Source organism: Limulus polyphemus, unplaced genomic scaffold (assembly GCF_000517525.1).
Source record: "Limulus polyphemus unplaced genomic scaffold, Limulus_polyphemus-2.1.2 Scaffold6305, whole genome shotgun sequence".
NCBI classification, from domain to species: domain Eukaryota; kingdom Metazoa; phylum Arthropoda; class Merostomata; order Xiphosura; family Limulidae; genus Limulus; species Limulus polyphemus.
Genome location: NW_013671915.1, coordinates 29,302 through 36,768, shown reverse-complemented (window position 1 = coordinate 36,768; position 7,467 = coordinate 29,302). Strand labels below are relative to the sequence as shown.

At 35.2% G+C, this 7,467-nt stretch overlaps 1 long non-coding RNA gene across 1 annotated transcript in view; it reads left to right on the top strand.

Annotated features, from left to right (window-relative positions):
- LOC111089456 overlaps positions 1-7,168 on the top strand; it is an 8,879-nt gene extending 1,711 nt beyond the window's left edge. The window contains exons 2-3 of the long non-coding RNA XR_002613734.1: positions 1,996-2,078; positions 7,057-7,168. This is a non-coding gene — a long non-coding RNA (uncharacterized LOC111089456). The remainder of the gene's footprint in view (positions 1-1,995; positions 2,079-7,056) is intronic.
- The last annotated feature ends 299 nt before the right edge of the window (positions 7,169-7,467 follow it).

The following is a 7,467-nucleotide window of genomic DNA, read 5'->3' as shown; positions in this document are numbered from 1 at the left end:
GTCAGAGTTTGTTAGAGGAAGGATAGTTGGTCAAGCAGATGGTGGAATAAGTCAGCGGCAAATTTCGCAGAATTTTGGAACCCCGCTTTCGTCTGTCTACAAAATCCTCGTGCAGTTCAGGAAACACAACAAGGAAACAACTGAGCAGCGTCCGGGTCGTCCTGGTACATCGGAGAGGACAAAAAGGGTTGTCAAGAGGAGCATCGAAATGGATCCCAGATTAACGACTGCAGAAGTGGCCAAAGTTGGTGGGATTCTCCACAGATTGGGGTTATCGTTGCAGAGCAGCTAGACGGAAGCCCTTATTAAGACCTGCCAACATAGTCAGACGAAAGAACTTTTGGAAGACCGTACTGTTCTCAGACAAATCAAGATTCGCTCAATTTTCGGTCAGTAGAAGGATATGGGTCTGAAGAATGCCTCACCAAGAGTTTTGGCTCAACAGATTGCAGCCAACTGAGAAGCATGGTTGTTTCAGCGTGATGGTTTGGGGAGCTGTTTGGGTTGGTGGGAGATCGAGCCTAGTGGAGTGCGTTGGCAACATAAATTTTGCGAAATACGTCGAAATATTGGAGGAAGGACTCTTGCCACTTTATTCCTCGGGTTTCGTGGACAAGAACACAACGTTGTTCCAGGAAGACGGAGCACCGTGTCACACTGCTAGAAACACCCAAAAGTGGCAGGAAGGAAATGGTATCCAGAAGTTGCCCTGGCCGAGCCAATCTTTTGACATGAACCCCATCGAAAACCTATGGGCCATACTCGACCGGCAAGTCAAGAAACAACCGAAAGAACCAACTTCGAAGAGCGATCTACTCCAAGTTTTGAAGCAAGAGTGGGCCGAAAATCCCACAATCTAAAATTAACGAGATGACTCTCACGATGCCCCAAAGGATCAACGAACTCCACAAAGCGAAAGGAAGATCTACTAGATATTAATTAAATTATAAATATATCAATTCATGTGAATATGACTGAAAAATTTCATTTTTTTTCTGAAAAGGTGGTGTCTATTTACTTGTGACCACGCTTTGTATATCCTTCCAACAATATGTTTACCCGGGGCAACATTTATTACATTATCAAATAGTCGAGGAATTCGTCGTGAAAATATAGGTGGCGCCACGACGCGGGAACACTTCACTGCATTTTCATATCAAATCATTCTAAAGTGCAGTTAATCCCCTCTAAAGTAACAACAACACAGTCAAGAAACTAACAGATGTCACAGTACAACACCTATAGTTTAAAGCAATTCTTTTCCCCCTTCCTCTTCTATGCATTTATAGTATTTTTAACATTAAATTCATGACACCAAACAGACATGAAAAATTCTGTCACAAAATTGCGTAACTTCCTCAATGTTACTGAAAGCCTACACACTGTTTTTACATACTGAAATAATTCATATAGATTACTTAAACTTGGACGTGTTGTTATAGAAACAACACCAACACTTTACTTAGGACTTGTAAACAAAAGTAGTTTTGATAACATAAAATCTGATATAACATAAAACCACGAATTTTGGAACATGAAACGACACACACACACTTCTTAGATTTATTCCATAAAATAGTCTGAAAAGGAAAGTTTAAAAACAGTTTTAATATAAATTTGTGCTTGATTTCCAGCATCGTTTTCAGTATATTAATTTCAGATTTGTTAGGGAAAAGAAAGAGTTCCGAAATATCAGTCTGTGTTTAGGTTCTGACTTCGTTGCTCAATAGAAAATTTAGTTTAGTAAAAGTAAAAAAAAAAGCTTTGTGACATGGCTTTAGGTTATGACTTCTGTATAAAATGTCTTACAATCTATAAGAGAACAGAAATAGTATTATAACATGGATGTTTTTAAGTTCAAATTTTGTTGTTCATAAGATAACGTGGGATCTATAAAAGAAAATACATAGGTTGTGTTTAGATTCTGACTTCTTTGACATAACTTTTGATGTATAAGAGAAAATAAAGCACTTGGTAACATAATTTTGTGTTTAGTTTGTAGCTTCGTCGTCCACAAAAGATGTCACGTGTTCGTGAACTTTAAGTGTCCGGGAGCAGATAAGGGAGTGGACACCGATGTAAGTAGTTTTTACTAAAATGCTTCTCTTGTATTCAAAACTTGTGTTTCAACTGTGTTTGCTCTTTTGATTATTTGATCATTATATTAAAATCACGTCTGATTCAAGTTGATTTAGCAAGAAAACAAAACACTTGTTTCGTCGTTTCCGTAGCAAACTCTGTGAACAAGTAACAACGTGAAATTTGTAAGTTTCTGAGATTCCAATGTTTTGTTTTCTATTTTTGTTGTAGCCGGATTTTAAAGCATCATCTTCAACAAATCGATTAATATAACCCCCACGAATGAAAATATGTCCTTATATACATCGTATATTTCATCAGTCATTTTTAATAACCGATTGGTTTAATTACTTTCTACTCTAAGGATTATCACAACATGGCCAGTAACTCTGGTTTCATCTGTTTGATTATCACAACATGGTCAGTAACTCTGGTTTCACCTGTTTGATTATCACAATATGGCCAGTAACTCGTCCTAGAAATAGTTGTCTCTGCTGAATTATCTAAATTAAATAGTTGAAACATTAGTAATTAAAAGACGTTACTACATTAACATTCGTCAGTGTTTAGGCCAGAAAACACTTGAACTGGAAAAAGATTTATATTTGTAGTTCAAAGTTATTCCACTTCTTTATTTCGTGTGGCCTAGTAGTTGGTGAGTCCAAACTATGAATTCAAGTGTTCATGGTCCGTGCCCCGTTGCTGCCCAAAAATCGCTCTACACTCTGCCACAGTGGCTACGCTATAAGAGTATCAGTTAAACCCAACTATTCGGTTAGGTAGAAGTAACCCCAGACTCGACGGTGGTTGCTGTTGACTACGTGCCTTCTCTCTAGTCTATCAGTTCAACATTAGGGGCGGATTTGACCGAAAAGTATAAAACAAACAAAAAAATTAGAGTGGCTTGAAAACTGATTCTAAAACAAAGAACTTATATGACAACAAAATCACTAACCTCATTCAACTAATTTCTTTGTTTCATATAAGGACGATAATAATTATTTGCTTGACAACTAATATTTATTAACCTGTTTATAAAGCTAAACAACAAATAGCTTAATATAGTCTCGATGGTGTCCAATAAACAGATTGCTGGTAGACTGGCGGTTGCTTTCACTTTACGTTCACTCTAAACTCCTTGAACGATACACGTTGAGATTCTAGAAACTTTAGGGGATTCCAAAGTTGACTATTATCATATTATCAGAGAGAGAAAACATGTGAAACTGGTGATCTTTTCAAGTAACTTTGTCAAAATATCTCCATGGAAACCAGTACTATGATATGAAGTGAATCAAATTCTTCTAAGATATCCCCATAGTAACCAGTATTATCAAATGAAGTTTACCTAGTATGTCTTTAAGATATCTCCATAGTAACCAGTGTCATCGAATGAAGTTTATCTGATATAACTTCTAAGATATCCCCATAGTAACCAGTGTCATCGAAAAGTTTATCTGGTGTATCTTCACGATATCCCCATAAAAACTAGTGTAATGGAATGAAGTTTATCTGGTATAACTTCTAAGATATTCCCATAGTAACCAGTGTCATCGAATGAAGTTTATCTGGTGTATCTTCACGATATCCCTATAATAACTAGTGTAATGTAATGAAGTTTATCTAGCATATCTTTAACATATTCCCATAATAACCAGTGTAATGGAATGAAGTTTATCCAGTATATCTTTTAAGCTATCCCCATCGTAACCAATGTCATCGAATGAAGTTTATCTGGTATATCTTTAAGATATCCCCATAATAACTAGTGTCATGGAATGAGGATTCTCTAGTATACCTTCTAAGATATTCCTATAATAACCAGTGTCATCGAATGAAGTTTATCTGGTATATCTTTAAGATATTACCATAATAACCAGTGTCATCGAATGAAGTTTATCTGGTGTATCTTCACGATATCCCCATAATAACCAGTGTAATGGAATGAAGTTCATCTAGTATATCTTTAAGATATCCCTATAATAACCAGTGTAATGGAATGAAGTTCATCTAGTATATCTTTAAGATATCCCTATAATAACCAGTGTCATTGAATGAAGTTTAGCTGGTATATCTTCTAAGATATCCCCATAATAACTAGTGTCATGGAATGAGGATTATCTAGTATACCTTCTAAGATATTCCTATAATAACCAGTGTCATCGAATGAAGTTTATCTGGTATATCTTTAAGATATTACCATAATAACCAGTGTCATCGAAAGAAGTTTATCTGGTATATCTTCAAGATATTGCCATAGCAACCAGTGTGATTAAACGGAGTTTATCTAGTATATCTTCAAGATATCTTCATAATAACCAGTGTCATCAAACAGTTTATCTAGTATATCTTCTAAGATAATCTCATAGTAACCAGTGCCATCGAATGAAGTTTATCTTGTATATCTTCACCATATCCCCATAATAACCAATGTCATCGAGTGAAGTTTATCTGGTATATCTTCACCATATCCCCATAGTAACCAGTGCCATCGAGTGAAGTTTATCTTGTATATCTTCACCATATCCCCATAATAACCAGTGTCATCGAATGAAGTTTATCTGGTATATCTTTAAGATATCCCCATAAAAACTAGTGTAATGGAATGAAGTTTATCTGGTATAACTTCTAAGATATCCCCATAGTAACCAGTGTCATCAAATGAAGTTTATCTGGTGTATCTTCACGATATCCCTATAATAACTAGTGTAATGGAAAGAAGTTTATCTAGCATATCTTTAAGATACTCCCATAATAACCAGTATATTTTATGTATTATCATATATTCAATATATTAGTTTAACTAATTTAGAAGCGGGAGATAGCAACGTAGGGTATTTATTAAACCTCAGTAAATGATACTTTCAAACTCACCACTGCATCTGTAGAAATGTTAAAAATCAATATGAATAGCTTTACGTTTCTCATCTTGTAAGAACTAATTTATTTATTTATGCAAACCTGTGGTTCTGCTTCTGCTAATGATGTTCCACATCCTGAGTCTCAGGTGAGATTAAAGATGCACTTACACCTGTTAATATCAACCTTCTACTAACTTCACTTATGTTACAAGTAAGCAGCAAGCCCGCTAACCTTTCATGTCTCTCGACTGGCAGAACAATAGAAATAAAATCTTACAGCGCCAACGTGGAGCCTAGGCGCCAAGGAAACAGATAAACAAGGTATCTTATTCTACTAACTGAAAGTTGCAACATGAAGAGGACATTTCCCATTGCAGTAGCATTCCTTACAGTGTCAAGATAATCACAAGTGTATGTAAGGCCTAAAATAGTTGTAAGTCTTAGCAACGAACGGCATAGAGTGATTCAAGTACTTTAATTTTTCAACGTTATTCATATATTCACTTTTAAATCTTCTTTATGGAACGTTTTGAAACAGTTTTTGAATTAGATTACTGCTATAAATTTTACTTCCTTGATTTTCCTTTTAACCTACCTCACAGAGAATACAGACAGTTGAGGCACACTATAATTACGTTAAGAAACAAATATATCTAGTAAACCTGAATTCCTAGGCCTTCCTTGTAAGTCATCTAACAGAGATTCTCAAGCCACACCAAAATTACGTTATGAAACTAATGTATTTATTGAATCTGAATTCCTAGGCCTTCCTTGTAAGTCATCTAACAGTGATTGTCAAGCCACACCAAAATTACGTTATGAAACTAATGTATTTATTGAATCTGAATTCCTAGGCCTTCCTTGTAAGTCATCTAGTTTTAAAGCTTTTCTGTCGTCTAAACATTGCTTCTCTTCGAGCTATAATCTAGTTTTTAAAGCTTTTCTGTCGTCTAAACACTGGTTCCCTTCGAGCTATAACCTAGTTTTAAGGCTTTTCTGTCGTCTAAACATTGCTTCTCTTCGCGCTATAATCTAGTTTTTAAAGCTTTTCTTCGTCTAAACATTGGTTCTCTTCGAGCTATAACCTAGTTTTTAAAGCTTTTCTGTCGTCAAAATACTGGTTCTCTTCGAGCTATAACCTAGTTTTTAAAGCTTTTCTGTCGTCTAAACACTGGTTCCCTTCGAGCTATAACCTAGTTTTAAAGCTTTTCTATCGTCTAAACATTGGTTCCCTTCGAGCTATAACTTAGTTTTAAAGCTTTTCTTCGTCTAAACATTGCTTCTCTTCGAGCTATAATCTAGTTTTAAGCTTTTCTGTCGTCTAAACATTGGTTCCCTTCGAGCTATAACCTAGTTTTAAAGCTTTTCTGTCGTCTAAACATTGGTTCCCTTCGAGCTATAACCTAGTTTTTAAAGCTTTTCTGTCGTCTAAACATTGCTTTTCTGTGTCATATCCTCATAAACACATCATGAATATGCCTTATTATGTGAATAGTAGCTTAAGAGTAAAAATGGATTATTGTTATTCATTCTTTTTCCCCTTTTTTTCTATCCCTTTCTTGTCTTTACGCGCATTAATAAACAACTGAACATGTGTGTAATTACCTACATTAATATGCAACTGAACAGGTGTATAACTACCCACATTAATATACACTGAACAGGTGTATAACTACCTACATTAATATACAACTGAACAGGTGTATAACTACCTACATTAAGATACACTGAACAGGTGTATAACTACTTACATTAATATACAACTGAACAGGTGTATAACTACCTACATTAATATACAACTGAACAGGTGTATAACTTCCTACATTAATATACAACTGAACAGGTGTATTTTAAGCTTATTGCTGAGCAACAGGGGGACTCAAATGATTGGATAGAAATTCAGTAGACAGAAACAACAATGGAAGGAATAAATGTGCCATTTTTGTTAGATATTTGCTTTAAAATGGAAAACTGTCTCGTCAAACATAAAATATATGTTTAGTTTTGTTTCTTCAAACATATGCTTAGTATTTTTATCAAAACAGTCAATGTTCACAAACATAAAATAACAACATTTTTCTTGTGCACTAAACCCTCTACCCTTTTTTTTTGACAGGATATTCGAACGAAACATCATTTTCTGGTGCACACCTACACAAGTCCAACATTTTGTGACCACTGTGGTTCCTTGCTGTACGGGATAATCCATCAAGGACTTAATTGTAAAGGTAAGTGTTCTTAACTCCACGAGAACTTGTAACACTGTATTCCTTATTAGTGAAATATACCAGGAGTTCTAATGAAACTTTACTGTGTCAGCTGCCTTGTTTTGTTTACCGTAGAAAAATACACAAAATTAAAATGTACTGTTGCGTCATCGAGGTCACGTGACTGGTGTGGCGCCACCTATTTTCTAGAACTATCCTGTACCTTGGCGAATGCTCTAGTATTTACTAGATATAGGGTAGTCTGGTATATAAAATAGGGTGACAACGTGACGGGACAATAATGTAATGTGTGTTTAGGT